Raw genomic sequence first — 15,353 nt, 5'->3', positions numbered from 1 at the left:
CGTTTTAAATTGTGATCTGTCGCGCTGTCAGGATAACAGTGCCAAGGTGACACGAGATGTGTGGCTATCCAGTATGTGTTTGTGCATTGAGAGCTCATTGAGAATGAGTGTAATTTAACTACCACACTGACTTACTGCTCACAGTTCATTTTGTTTTTAACCATTAAAATCTCCAGAATATGACGGAACAAGTTATATGACTTCCTGAAGTGATTTCCAACAAAAGTCCAATAGTTCCACTTCTTTCTTTCAGAATGTAACACAAAAATATCTCCTCACTCAGTCCAGTCCTACTGGCAGTTATTGCTACCGTGTTGTCAATATTTAAAGGGGAATTTTAACCTAAAACTAGCATTTAATGTTTTATTTGTTATGCATGTATATATATATATATATATATATATATGTATATATATATTTTGTTTATTATGTAATATTACGTAGTGCAGCATTTTATCCATCAGCCTGATCAGTTTGACAGAATTAATGATTTTGCATCCTTTTTGTGTTTCTGACCCAGTGTTCTCTCACTACAGTACCCAGCATGCTACTGATGTAGAAGAAAATAAATACAGACATGATGTTCAGCTTTCTAGCAGCAACATTAGCTATCTGGCTTTCTTCTGCATTAGCCATCTAGCAAGAAAAATCACAGCCCATCTTCAGGTATCTACGGTACAACAGCTTTAGAGCCACTGCTAATAGAAATAAAAATAGTATACTTTGAGAATAAAGTTGTAATACTTTGATAAAAAAGTAATATTTCAAGAAAAAAGTTCCAACATTAAAGTGCCATTAATACCAGTAAATGAAGCAATATTATTAGATTACAATATATTTATCTCAGAAGCATAAGAGTCTACTTTTAACCGGACGCTCTACCGTATCGCTGTTGTCGGAACAAAACTTTGTATCTCCAAAATGCTATCTTTCCAGGAGAAGGAAAAAACATGCTTTACTTTTAATGTAAGTCAATGGAACCAGACATATTCCTAATAAATTCTGGGCCATTTCTTTTGCCCCATTCATCATGAAAGTTTGACACAATATAAAGGACAAAAGGTACTTTCAAAATATGCAAAAAACTAAAAACAACAAAAATGGAGATACAAGGTTTTGTTCCGACAACAGCCATATGCTCTTTGGGAAAATTCAGTGCTTTTCAATAAAAGGCAGCATACACACAAGCTGTAGATCAGGGGTGAACAACCCCGGTCCTGGAGGGCCAGTGTCCAGCACAGTCTGGTGATTTACCTGTTTACGCACACCTGATTACACTCATCTGGTGATTGCCAGGTTTAGTGGGTGTGCCTGAGTAGGAAAACTGGCCTCCAGGACCAGATTTGTACACCCCTGATGGAGATACTCCCTCAAAGAAGTACTTCTTTAGCTAATTAATTCATTATTTCTGTCTCCGCTCTAGATAATTGTGCGCTTTCCCTCATTTAACATGACTGAATCATAACTTAATTATCAACTGCCTTTTATGTTCACATGTTAGAGCAGGGAAAACACAGAACAGTTGGACTGTAAGTGCAGAGGAGTAAAATTCCGGTCCAGAGAGTAAAAATCCTTCCCAGGATTTGGTTCCAACAGCCTGGCTTCTCTGGTTAGATCAAACCGCCAGCAGAGCTGTCCAGGCAGTTGGAACGAAATCCTGGGAAGGATTTTTACTCTCTGGACCTGAATTTTACACCTGCCTCAATAAAGTCACATCTTAAATGACATAAATTCATTTACCAGCCCTTAGCAAAGGAATATCCCACCTTTATGTGATCCGTTGTGCTCGCCGTCATACACTGAAAAAGAAAAGGCTAACAAACATAGGTTAACATTAGTACTAACGTGACAAACTGGTAGTTAATTGTGGGCTTAGTTAGCGAGCTAACTTAATTTAAAGTTAATATTAACTCACCTAACGTCTGCTAATTTTAGCCAGCTGACAATTTATACCTATATAGTCATCTCTATAACTTATATCTACGTTTTCAGTTGGTTAACATTAGCTAGTTTTCAGAAAACGAATGAAAATGAAATGAGTTTCCTTGAAAACACAATAAAAACGTCATATTCAAATGGCAAGAGTTATACGTTATTATAATGTATTACATATTTTGCCATATAACGCGAAATTAGTGCGTTCTTACCTGAAAACACGAAGGAAAGCGTCTGAGGCGTCAACGGCTCTGGAGTAAAATAACGGATTTTCCTCGCGAGTGTTTTGATTTGAAAAGCTGTGACGGGCTCGTGAGCGGCTGTGCAGATTCGCTGATCTTCAACTCATTTTACCCGACACCTCTCAGCGGGCATGTTTTACAGATCGCGGCATCTGCTACCTCCGTCTCAAATGAGGGAAATTTTAAAACGTGAATGGCAGAAAATACACGAAGTAGATAACAACATTAGGATATAAAATTAAAGAGTAGGAATGTGTCAACAACAACAAAAAATGTTGATCTGTGCTCTCTATATTATACATACATTTAGCAGCATTTTATTTGCAATCCCAGCCATTATATAACATAACCGTCAAAGCGCCTAAACGCCTATTTTCAACATTATATCGACGTCCACTTTACTGATTTTTTCTTCCTTCCTTTTTTAGTTATTCTTTGTAAATTAGTAAATCATTTTAATTTGGCACAGTGTCAGCAACGACATTTTTTTTTAAAAATTTTATATTAGGTCTAGTTGTTATTTGTCTTAGTTTATTTCCCAAAATAAAAGTCTCCGTGCATTTAAAATTTGTTTGAAGAGATTAAAAACTAGTTAGAGCTTGTATGCAGGCCAGTAATCTTGGTGGTCCGAGGGTGGACCAGCAGTGGTAAACAGCAGGGTGCCGACCTTATGAAGTCAGTGGACCCGATATGTTTGCTATCTGGGATAATAGAAATGCATAAATAAACTCAAATGTAAACAATCTTTATTGTTGGGATGCTTTAATGCTTGTGTGCTGATGTTTGGAATTGATGTGTCAACAGAAACCTGAACCTGTGTAAGAAACACTGTTGTTGGTGTAGTGTAGTGGGTATATAGTGGTTGGTATAGTGTAGTGGGTATATAGTGGTTGGTATAGTGTAGTGGGTATATAGCGGTTGGTATAGTGTAGTGGGTATATAGCGGTTGGCGTAGTGTAGTGTGTATATAGTGGTTGGCGTAGTGTAGTGGGTATATAGTGGTTGGCGTAGTGTAGTGGGTATTATAGCGGTTGGTGTAGTGTAGTGGGTATATAGTGGTTGGTATAGTGTAGTGGGTATATAGCGGTTGGTGTAGTGTAGTGGGTATATAGCGGTTGGCGTGGTGTAGTGTGTATATACTGGTAGGCGTAGTGTAGTGGGTATATAGCGGTTGGTATAGTGTAGTGGGTATATAGTGGTTGGTGTAGTGTAGTGGGTATATAGCGGTTGGTGTAGTGTAGTCGGTATATAGTGGTTGGCGTGGTGTAGTGTGTATATAGCGGTAGGCGTAGTGTAGTGGGTATATAGCGGTTGGTATAGTGTAGTGGGTATATAGTTTTTGGTGTAGTGTAGTGGGTATATAGCGGTTGGTGTAGTGTAGTGGGTATATAGCGGTTGGTATAGTGTGGTGGGTATATAGTGGTTAGTGTAGTGGGTATATAGTGGTTGGTATAGTGTAGTGGGTATATAGTGGTTAGTGTAGTGTAGTGGGTATATAGTGGTTGGTGTAGTGTAGTGGGTATATAGTGGTTGGTTAGTGTAGTGGGTATATAGTGGTTGGCGTAGTGTAGTGGGTATATAGCGGTCGGCGTAGTGTAGTGGGTATATAGCGGTCGGTGTAGTGCAGTGGGTATATAGCAGTTGTAGGGACAGAGGGAGAGGGAGAGAGAGGGAAAGAGGAGAGAGAGAGAGAGGGAAAGAGGGAAAGTGGAGAGAGAGAGAGAGAGAGAGAACAAGAGACAAGAAAGAGAAGAAAGGTTGGGAGTATACAGGAGGGACAGTGAGTGAGTGAGTGAGAGAGAGAACAGAGAGAGAGAGAGAGAGAACAGAGAGAGAGTGTTTGGGAGCATCTGTTATTCTGCACTACAGATTAATCAGTGAAAGCATTATCGCCATGGTGACGGTCTGCTGAGCCTCATGGGAAAATATTTCACACCACACAACACTTATTTTACCCACGATGCACTGCTGGCCAAAGCTATTTCCAGCCCTCTGCTAAAGAAGTGGGTCAGAGCTGCCGTCTTCATGTCACACGCTTACAGACACATACTGTACCGCTGACACGTCTGCAGTTTCTATTAATAAAAGCGCAGAATCCTGTATGAGATGATTCAGTAACACTTTACTGTAGAGCCGTGTTCATAAGGATGCACAGCATCAGAGCCGGCTCTACCTAATAAGCGACATAAGCAGCTGTTTAGAGCTCTGTGGCAACCAGGGGGCCCTGTAACAACTTCTGTGTTAATGCTGTACTGTTACGTTGTTTAAGGCGGGCTTTACATGCTGGAACGTCCGCGCAGTAGCAGTTGCAGTTGCTTGAAACCTACGTAAAATTAAATTTCACTTGAATTGCATAACGTAAAGCTGGGGTGTCAAACTCAACCACTAAAATGTCCAAAATAAAAAATGAGCAAATCCACAGGCCACATGTGTTTTTACGTCAGTTTTACTTAACATTTTGCTATGATCCCAGCGGACCAATGTTTATTCAAAATATGCACACAATTAAACACTTATTCTAAATAATTTTATAAATAAATGAATAGTTTTAGTTGTTTTTTTAAAACTGTCTATTTGCATGACCTTCACACCAGGCATCTTTTCTTTCTTTGTAACCACTGGCCCAGAGATTGTTGTTGGGGGAAGGGGGTCAGAACACACACTTTGTTGCAGTGCAAACTGGGAAATGTAGTGCATCTCAGGGTAAAATGAGCTAAGAAGAATAGAAAATTAAAATTATTTTGCGGGCCAAATAGGACTGTGTCAGAGGCCTGACTTGGTCTGTGGACCTTGTGTTTGACACATGGTATAAAGTGTCCTGTCACACATTTCAGTCTCGACTCTGTGGAACAAGTTTCGTCCAAACTCGTTTCTCCGTTTGTTTATTAGGTTGCAGGCAAATCACAACACGCAACTAGTTGCATGAAAGTTTGACCATGTAAAGGTGTCCTAAGATGCTCATGTTAAGGGGGAAAACTCTGTTGGTGGATTGGTTAATAAACGGTAGGAGCAGAGAGTGTAGTCAGATCACTAGCAGAGTGTGTGACGAGCGTTTCATCAGTATTCAACAACACACTGAAACCAGCAGTGTGTGAAACGCACAGCTGCTCACTGCAACCATCAGCACTTTAAAACCTTTCCCATGGACTTCTACTGTAGGAGAGCTCAGAGTGGGTGGGTCTGTGCTCCTCTCTAAGCTCAGGGAGGTGTGGGGAGATGATGGTCTGAGCTAATGGAGCGTAACGATACAGACGAAGCCGACGGAGATCAGGATGAAGAAACGCTGCAGTGACCTTTAACCTCAGCAGCCAGAAGATCAGCTTCGGCCTCTTTTACTGTTTCTAATAAAAGCTGCAGACTGAAGACCCCAGAAACACTGAACCCTCATGCTTTCATCAGACTGAGGGGGGATTCAGACCCCACAAACACATAAATACACACACACACACACACAAACACACACTCCTGCTCTCCATCAACACTTGTGTCAGTCAGTGTGATTAGAGACAGAGGGAAAGAGAGGAGAGAGAGTTTTTATGGGGGGGTATTTTTAGATTAGAAAGAAAAAAGAGAAATAGCGTGAGAAATAAAATAGAGAGAAGAAAGAGAGAAACAAAAAGAGAAAGACAGTAAAGAGGAGAGAAAATGAAAGAAAGAGAGAGAGTGGGAGAAAAAAAGACAAAAACAAGACAAAGAGAGAAGCAGAGGAGCCAGAGAAAGAGAAATGAACTGAGAGACTACGAAAGGAAAGAGAAATCAGAAAAAACAGAAGAGGGAGATAAACAAGAGAAAAGGAAATGGACAAATAGAAAGAGGAAAAAAGAAACAGAATAAGAGGACAAAGAAAGAGAGAATGAGATAAGAGAAACAGATAGATGGAGAGAAATACAAGCAGAGAGCAGAGAATGGGAGAAAAACAGAATGAGAAACAAGAAAGAGAGTAAGAAGCAGAGAGCGGGAGAGAAGTCGATGAAAACGGGGAGATTACAACGAAAGAAATATAGATGAAAAAGAGAAAAGGATGGAGAACAAGAGAGATACAGAAAGACACATTCCTACCTTCGCCCTTGTCAGTCCTCACTGCTATTTATTTTTGTTTGTATTTTAATAGCACTGTCTCTCAATGTCTCTAAATGTGTCTGCATGTCTGTAAATGTGTGTAAATGAGAGTAAATCTCTGTAAATGTCTGTAAATGAGTAAATCTCTGTAAATGTGTGTAAATATGTGTAAATCTCTGTAAATGTGTGTAAATATGTGTATGTCTGTAAATGTGTGTAAATCTCTGTAAATGTGTGTAAATGTCTGTAAGTGTGTTAATCTCTGTAAATGTGTGTAAATCTCTGTAAATGTGTGTATATGTCTGTAAATCTCTGTAAATGTGTGTAAATGTCTGTAAATATGTGTGTAAATCTCTGTATATGTCTGTAAATGTCTGTAAATCTCTGTAAATGTGTGTAAATCTCTGTATATGTCTGTAAATGTGTGTAAATGTGTGTACATCTCTGTAAATGTGTGTAAATCTCTGTAAATGTGTGTAAATCTCTGTATATGTCTGTATATGTCTGTAAATGTGTGTAAATCTCTGTAAATGTGTGTAAATGTCTGTAAGTGTGTTAATCTCTGTAAATGTGTGTAATTCTCTGTAAATGTGTGTATATGTGTGTAAATCTCTGTAAATGTGTGTAAATGTCTGTAAATATGTGTGTAAATCTCTGTATATGTCTGTAAATCTCTGTAAATGTGTGTAAATGTCTGTAAATATGTGTGTAAATCTCTGTATATGTCTGTAAATGTGTGTAAATCTCTGTAAATGTGTGTAAATCTCTGTATATGTCTGTAAATGTGTGTACATCTCTGTAAATGTGTGTAAATCTCTGTAAATTTGTGTATGTCTGTAAATCTCTGTAAATGTGTGTATATGTCTGTAAATCTCTGTAAATGTGTGTAAATGTCTGTAAATATGTGTGTAAATCTCTGTAAATGTGTGAAAATGTCTGTAAATATGTGTGTAAATCTCTGTATATGTCTGTAAATGTGTGTAAATCTCTGTATATGTCTGTAAATGTGTGTAAATCTCTGTAAATGTCTGTAAATATGTGTGTAAATCTCTGTATATGTCTGTAAATGTGTGTAAATCTCTGTAAATGTGTGTAAATCTCTGTATATGTCTGTAAATGTGTGTACATCTCTGTAAATGTGTGTAAATGTCTGTAAATGTGTGTAGATCTCTGTAAATGTCTGTAAATGTGTGTAGATCTCTGTATATGTCTGTAAATGTGTGTACATCTCTGTATATGTCTGTAAATCTCTGTATATGTCTGTAAATGTCTGTAAATATGTGTGTAAATCTCTGTATATGTCTGTAAATGTCTGTAAATCTCTGTAAATGTGTGTAAATGTCTGTAAATGTGTGTAAATCTCTGTATATGTCTGTAAATGTGTGTAAATCTCTGTAAATGTGTGTAAATCTCTGTATATGTCTGTAAATGTGTGTACATCTCTGTAAATGTGTGTAAATGTCTGTAAATCTCTGTAAATGTGTGTATATGTCTGTAAATCTCTGTAAATGTGTGTAAATGTCTGTAAATATGTGTGTAAATCTCTGTAAATGTGTGTAAATGTCTGTAAATATGTGTGTAAATCTCTGTATATGTCTGTAAATGTGTGTAAATCTCTGTATATGTCTGTAAATGTGTGTAAATCTCTGTTAATGTGTGTAAATCTCTGTATATGTCTGTAAATCTCTGTAAATGTGTGTAAATGTCTGTAAATATGTGTGTAAATCTCTGTAAATGTCTGTAAATATGTGTGTAAATCTCTGTATATGTCTGTAAATGTGTGTAAATCTCTGTATATGTCTGTAAATGTGTGTAAATCTCTGTAAATGTGTGTAAATCTCTGTATATGTCTGTAAATGTGTGTACATCTCTGTAAATGTGTGTAAATGTGTGTAGATCTCTGTATATGTCTGTAAATGTGTGTACATCTCTGTAAATGTGTGTAAAGCTCTGTAAATATGTGTAAATCTCTGTAAATGTGTGTAAATCTCTGTATATGTCTGTAAATGTGTGCTTGATGTTGATGGTGGTTCACACTCACACAGCAGCTAGAAAAACACTGCAGTGACGGCGAGTTTCTTCAGACATTTTAAAGGCAAGCAAGATACATTCAGTACAGGGCTTGATTGTTTTTGTTTTTTTCTCTTTCTTTTTCTTGGTGCAAGACAATAAAATAGAACAGATACAGGCAGAGTTACTGAGGAGTTCTGTGCTCTAAATGTGTATGTACACTGCTTTAGTCCATCTTCCTCTCAGCTAATATCCCGCTAGCAATACATACATCTGCATAAAAAAGCCATTTAAAATCGTAAAACATTCCCATCTTCTCATTTCAACATGAGTCAAACTTTAGCAAAAAACATTCCCATAACCAACTCAAGTTATACGACATTTCTGTAAGTTGTTGACTGTTATGAACATTTTAGACCCTGTTTTTTTTTTTTGCATTCCTTGCCCTGAAATACTGAACTCAGATCAGCTCAGCAACAAAATACCCAGTTATTCACGTCATGTTTTGTACTTATATTTGAAAGATCACACTGGTAGGATAGAGGTGCAGAGCTAATGTTGGCTTGGCAGCTATTTTATCTTTGTTTTCAACCTGGCTGGTTTGAATTTGCTACAACAACACAGCCCAGAATGGCGGTGTAGCATTTTAAACTGAGCTAGAATTCATTTATTTGTCAGCTAATAGAACCACCCTGCTAGAAAAATCAGCATAGACGAGCGCTGATCACCAGCAAAACCAGCATATGCTGTGTTTTGGATGCTGGTATGCCAGTCAACCAGCAAGACCATGCTGGGTGACCAGCTAAAGCAGCACCAGTCCAGCACCAGAACAGCATAAACCAGCTTAGACCAGCATCGGCTTCATTCTGGTCTGTGCTGCTTTTTTCAGCGGGGTAACATTAGCATAGTGGCTAATTTGTTTGGTCATTTGTGTGGCTATTTTTCAGTTGGCTAAACCAAACCAATCCAGATTGGTAGCTTAGCATTTTAAACTGGACACTTAATCACTTATAGCAAGTCTAAAAATGTCTCTATTTGGGAAAAATATACATATATTTACGTACATTTTTCAAAATATGTGTAAGTCTGGTAATATTTTCACTTAAATATTTTACATATGTAATAATTTTAAAATGATGCTATCACTTAAATTTAATCTTCATATATTTCAATATATTGACATGTGCGCATGTATTAGTATATATTTAAAAATGTAAACATACCAAGCACATACATTTTGAAACATTGATATATTGCATATATATATATATATATATATATATATATATATATATACACACACACACACACACACACACACATATATATATATATATATATATATATATATATATATATATATATATATGTATATATTTATATACAGTACTGTGACGAAAGGTTTAGGCATCTAAGCGAATGTTTAACCAGTTGACCTCAGCAGTGAGTTTATCACAATATACATCAGAATAAAGTCGTATTCATAATTCAGATAAACAGAAAAACAATAAACAGTAACAAGAATTTCTCGGGTCCATATTTTTCCTGGACACCTTCACAGCCGCCACAGAGACTCGTTAATATCATCAATTACATCATGAGCTCAATTTACTGAGCACTGATTGGTCAAACCAGGAGCTGCTTTTTAACTACATATAATACTGGACTTCCTCGAGGAGAGGCTTGGAGATGGGGAAACAAACGCACTAACATATATATATATATATATATATATATATATATATATATATATATATATATATATATGATCATTATTAATTAATATTCTATAAATTTTGTTTATTCAAATATGAACTTTTCTCAGCAAATAAACACAAACTACACAAATAAATAGATTTTGAAAATGTGTCTTGGGACTTTCGCACAGTACTGTATATATACATGCATACTGTTATATAGTTGCCCTCCATATGGGCCATTTCCAGTTTCAATTAACTACACAGTCCAGCTCCATAGCACAGCAGTTTACACTGGAACCTCAACGTTACGTAGCGTCTCCGAAGACATTACATCAGTTGAGATTTTTTCCAGCGTTGTCCAACTGTAGCTACGAAAGAGTGCACTTGTGGGTGGAGCCTGGATACGTCTGTTATAACACAAGCATATTAGCTGATCTGAGATTAGCATTAAAGGGCAAGCCATCTAAATCCGACAACACAATCCAGTCCAATGGAGCTGGAAATAGCTGTCTGATCCAAATCTGTGGGGACCTTAACTGGACCCCAAGATTTTTCTAAATAGATTATTAATGACTGGTCATAAACTGATAAGAAAGAATTGCAGTTTTCTTAGGGCTGCACAATGTATCATTTGCTAATCATTATTGCAATACTGACCTTTGAAGCAGCGATCTCGCAGAAGGCTGCAATATGTAGATGAGCTTCTATTAACAATATTTCCACAATTTTGACTAAACCCAGTTCCAGGTGGGATTCTGAGAGTGCTTTGAGTTGTTAAGGTATTCACATAATCCAATAAAAGAGAATAGAATTCAGGCTAAACTTTAACCATGCCACATTACTGATTTACCATTGTTTTTTTTGTTTTTTTTAAATATATCGTAATACGCAGAAATATAATCTCAGTACTAGTATTCTGTCCATATCGTGCAGCCCTAATTCTCACACCCTTGGTTCTTCCACTCAGTAAAGCTTGGTAGGTACCAGCAGCAGAGGATTGGTATTGAACACAAACGTAAACAGAAGGGAAAAGACAGACGCTGCCCTCTGGACTTGATGGGCAGATCCACTCCTGGGTTGCCTTGGTTGTCTTCCGCATCCTGGCAGGTTCGTCCGAAGACGTAACAAACAGGCGTAGTGACTCAGCAAATTAAGCCCCGACAGCTTGAGAATGGAAATCCATCGACACTCTTCACTTCAGACCACGCTGTGTGCAAAAATATACTTCCACAGTCCTCCCTGATCTCCGACGGCTGATTCAGAGCTCTCGCATTAGGCCACTCTCACTCGGCCAACAAACAGAAATACTCCAATAACAGACACTCTCTCCTGTCCTGCAGATTCACAGGAATAGTTTACAAAAAATCAGATGTGCCCACTTTTCCCTCCCTGTACAGCACTGTGGGAAAGTTTTAGGCGTCTAAGCGAATGTTTAACCAGTTGACCTCACCAGTGAGTTTATCAGAATATACATTAGAATAAAGTCGAATTCATAATTCAAATAAACAGAAAAACATTAAACAGTAACAAGAATTTCTCGGGTCCATATTTTTCCTGGACACCTTCACAGCCGCCACAGAGACTCGTTAATATCATCAATTACATCATGAGCTCAATTTACTGAGCACTGATTGGTCAAACCAGGAGCTGCTTTTTAACTACATATAATACTGGACTTCCTCGAGGAGGAGAGGCTTGGAGATGGTAAACAAACACACTCACATCCAGAACATCACTAGTTATTATATATATATATATATATATATATATATATATATATATATATATATATAAAATCATTATTAATATAAATATTCTATCAATTTTGTTTATTCAAATATTAACACTTTACCCAGCAAATAAACACAAACTACACAAATAAACAGATTTTGTCTTGGATGCCTAAGACTTTTGCACAGTACTGTATATTAGCTGTATTTCTCAGCCAGGACATACTCAGCTGGAGCTATGAGGCTAACGTAGGTAAGAAGGAAGCTTACCAGCATTGCTAGCAAATAGCACAGTGCAATACCAACCGGTTTGCAACACAATATGACTGAAGTATGGATAAAACTCAGCCTTAAAGATGACGGCAATTTCTTTTTCTTTACCTATATAACGCGTTTAGATATGCAACACTCATTTTTTATACATAACAGTACATCACACTGCATCAGAACCCACTCAAGCAAACAGAGGCAGTCGAAGCAGTTAGCACCGTGCGAATAGGCGTATAAGGGGGATATGGGGCAGTCGTGGGCTGGAGGTCAGGGAACCAGCCCTGTGACCGGAAGGTCGCTGGTTTGATCCCCAGCGCCGACAGTACATGACTGAGGTGTCCTTGAGCAAGACACCTAACCCCCAACTGCTGCGGATTGGGCTGCCCACCGCTCTGGGCAGGTGTGCTCACTGCCCCCTAGTGTGTGTGGTGTTTCGCTGCATGGATGGGTTAAGTGCAGAGGTGAAATTTCCCCGTTGTGGGACTAATAAGGGTTTCAGCTAGTTCAGCAGTGACTATATCGCCCAGCTGGCCTGGGAGCGCCTCAGAATCCCCCGGGGGAGCTAGTGGAAGTGGCTGGGGAAAGGGAGGTCTGGGCCTCATTGCTTAGGATGCTGCCCCCACGACCCGAACCCCGGAGAAGCGGAAGATGATGGATGGATGGGACTGATAAGGGTCACTTAACTTAAGTTTCCGTTCCTTGTTAGCTACATTAGCCTCAGCTCCTAAAGAAGCAAAGCTTCTGCTTCTACAAAAGTGGGTAAATTTGAGCCTCCAGCTTTCTGTTCCTTTAAAACGTACAGCCTAACAGTCACCAATGCTCACGCTCGTATCCGCCAGCCTAGCAGCACTAACGCTGCACTCTTCTGCATGAGGTGATATCCAGTTAGCTTCGTCTCTGTGACACCAGGCCTCTGTTACGCAGTACATACTGATGAATGTGATATTGGTGGTGTTTTGTGTGTCTGCTACCTGTGTTTGGGGACAGCCATGCTGTAGAATATCACTGAGGGGAGTTATTGTATTAAAAGGAATAGTTTGGAGAAAAATAACATTTCTAATCATCCAAGACATGTTTGGTGTTTGAAGTTTGCAAATATAGTTTTGTACCAGAGCTACGATACTAATGTAACTAACAAGTAGAGTGTCCTCCACCTATTAACAATCTCCGCAACATCTACATCTACATCATCTACAGCTCTCTTCATCGTTCTGGACAAGAAGTTTCATATTATTCAAACAATCCAAATGTTTGGACATTGGTGCATGTTAGCTATGTTAGCTTAGAAGTCTGCACACGTATGAAAACAAATCTGAAACCTGACCTGAACCGGCAACTTAAAGACCCGACCCAACTGCTAAACCCAACCCAGACCTGCAAACTTAAAGACCTGGCCCAGACTGTCCCGAATGCTACCGCTGAATTCAGAACCCTAAACCAACCCAAACCCCACAACTTAAAGATCTGACCCAACTTGACCCGATTACTAAACCCAACCTGGACCAACAACTTAGAAACCCGACACAGCTCAACCCAATTGCTAAACTCATCCTGGGCCCACAGCTTAACAACTCAACCTGACTGCTAAATCCAACCAGGACCCACAACTTAGAAACCCGACCCAACTCAACCTAACTGCTAAACTCAACCTGGACCCGTGACATAAAAACCCGACCCAACTCAACCAGACTGCTAAACTCAACCTGGACCCACAATTTAACAACTCAACCCAGCTCAACCCAACTGCTAAACCCAACCTGGACCCATAACTTAGAAAACCGACTCAACTCAACCCAACTGCTAAAGCCAACCCGGACCTGTGACATAAAAACCTGACTTGACACAACCTAATTACTAAATCCAACTAGGACCCATAACTTAGAGACCTGACCCAACTCAACCCGACTGCTAAACCCAACCCAAACCTGCAACTTAAAAACCCAACCCAACTTGACCAACAACTTAGAAACCCAACCCGACTCAACTCATCTGCTCACCATAACTTAGACCTAAAACCCGACCCAACTGCTTAACCCAACCTGGACCTGCAACTTAAAGACAGGACCCAACTCAACCCGACTGCTAAACTCAGCCTGGACCCGCAACTTAGAAACCTGACCCAACTGCTACTGATAAACCATTTGAAGCCAAAACTCAACTAGAACCTGTGACTTTGAAATCTGACTCGGCCAAGCCCGACTAGTCCTGCTAAAAATGCCTGTGAAAAGTTGTCTAGAACCCGTCCCGAAACTCCATATTTTGGTATCGGATGTCTGATGTCTATATTAGCTACATTAGTAGTTCTAGTGCTTAAACTAAAGCAGCAAACATCAGACTTCAAACATGTTGGCTGATCGACTACATTGGGGAGGGGGGGGGGGCCTTTTTCACCAAACTATTGCTTTAATGAGACACTGCACTGCTGGAAGCCAAAGCTAACATGAGGCTGGTTCTATCTAAAGCTCTGGAGATTAAGCTGTTTGTGTCCATTTGAAGCACAAATTTTTCCCTATTCATAAACATACACACACACACACACACACACACACACACTCTGTGGAAGTCCTCTTCACGGTTTCATTGTCATTGACGCAGGAAATGTCCATCACACACAGCGACGCGAGCACAGTCCTCCGGTCACGTTAACGCTTGACCTTCTGACCCAGTCAGCTTTTGTGCAAAAGACAAGGCCGAGGATGCAGATCAGCTTATCCCTCTAACTGGGCAGTGGGGACTCACTTAAAGGGACATGCGCACAGTTTGAGTCGTACAGGGCGAGACGAGAGGGAGGAAGATGGAGGAAGACACACACACACACGCGCACACACACACACACACACACACACACACATATCTTCAGTTGTGTTTTGCTGCTTTTGTGTCTGTTTGCTTCGTTGGCAGTGAACAGCAGTGGCCCAGCAGTCCGAACACATTCATACATGTGCCTAAAGCCTGCTGCATTCTGGGAGAGGTTTTTTTTTCTCTTCATCTCCCTCCATCTTCCTCCGGTAAATGTTTCTCCTGGAAGACAGAAACCTGATGCTCTGATTTACTTATTTTCTCCGTCTCTTTTTCTCCGGATGAGTGATATATAATAGAACAGCCTTAGTTCTCACTGTCTCTGTGTTCTTGCTGCATTTAGAGTAAAATCTGATATTTTTAGTTAATGGTTATATATTCATAAAAAAGCAGGGCTAGTGATGCAGAACGGGTTCTGGTCTGGGTTATCTAGTCCAGGATAAATGGGTGCAGTCCTCGTCCTGGTCCAGTCCCGATTCAAGTCTTAGGTGTGGGTAAATAAATTCAGTTCTTATTTGAACTGAAAGGGTCCAGGACTAGCCTGGGTTGAATGGGTCTAGTTCTGGTCCAAGCTAAATAAGTCAAGTTTTGGTCCGGGTTAAATGAGT

At 39.3% G+C, this 15,353-nt stretch overlaps 1 protein-coding gene across 1 annotated transcript in view; it reads right to left on the bottom strand.

Annotated features, from left to right (window-relative positions):
• Window positions 1-14,851: 14,851 nt before the first annotated feature.
• The window catches only part of LOC108412561 (voltage-gated potassium channel subunit beta-2), a 47,617-nt gene continuing 47,115 nt past the window's right edge, over window positions 14,852-15,353 (bottom strand). Inside the window, exon 14 of the mRNA XM_037533514.1 lies at window positions 14,852-15,353. This exon is cut by the window's right edge and continues 1,459 nt beyond it. The gene's annotated coding sequence lies outside the window, so the exon portion shown is untranslated.

This window comes from Pygocentrus nattereri, chromosome 23 (assembly GCF_015220715.1).
Source record: "Pygocentrus nattereri isolate fPygNat1 chromosome 23, fPygNat1.pri, whole genome shotgun sequence".
Taxonomy (NCBI): domain Eukaryota; kingdom Metazoa; phylum Chordata; class Actinopteri; order Characiformes; family Serrasalmidae; genus Pygocentrus; species Pygocentrus nattereri.
Note: the sequence above shows the minus strand (reverse complement) of the source record. Positions and strands in the feature narration are given on the sequence as shown.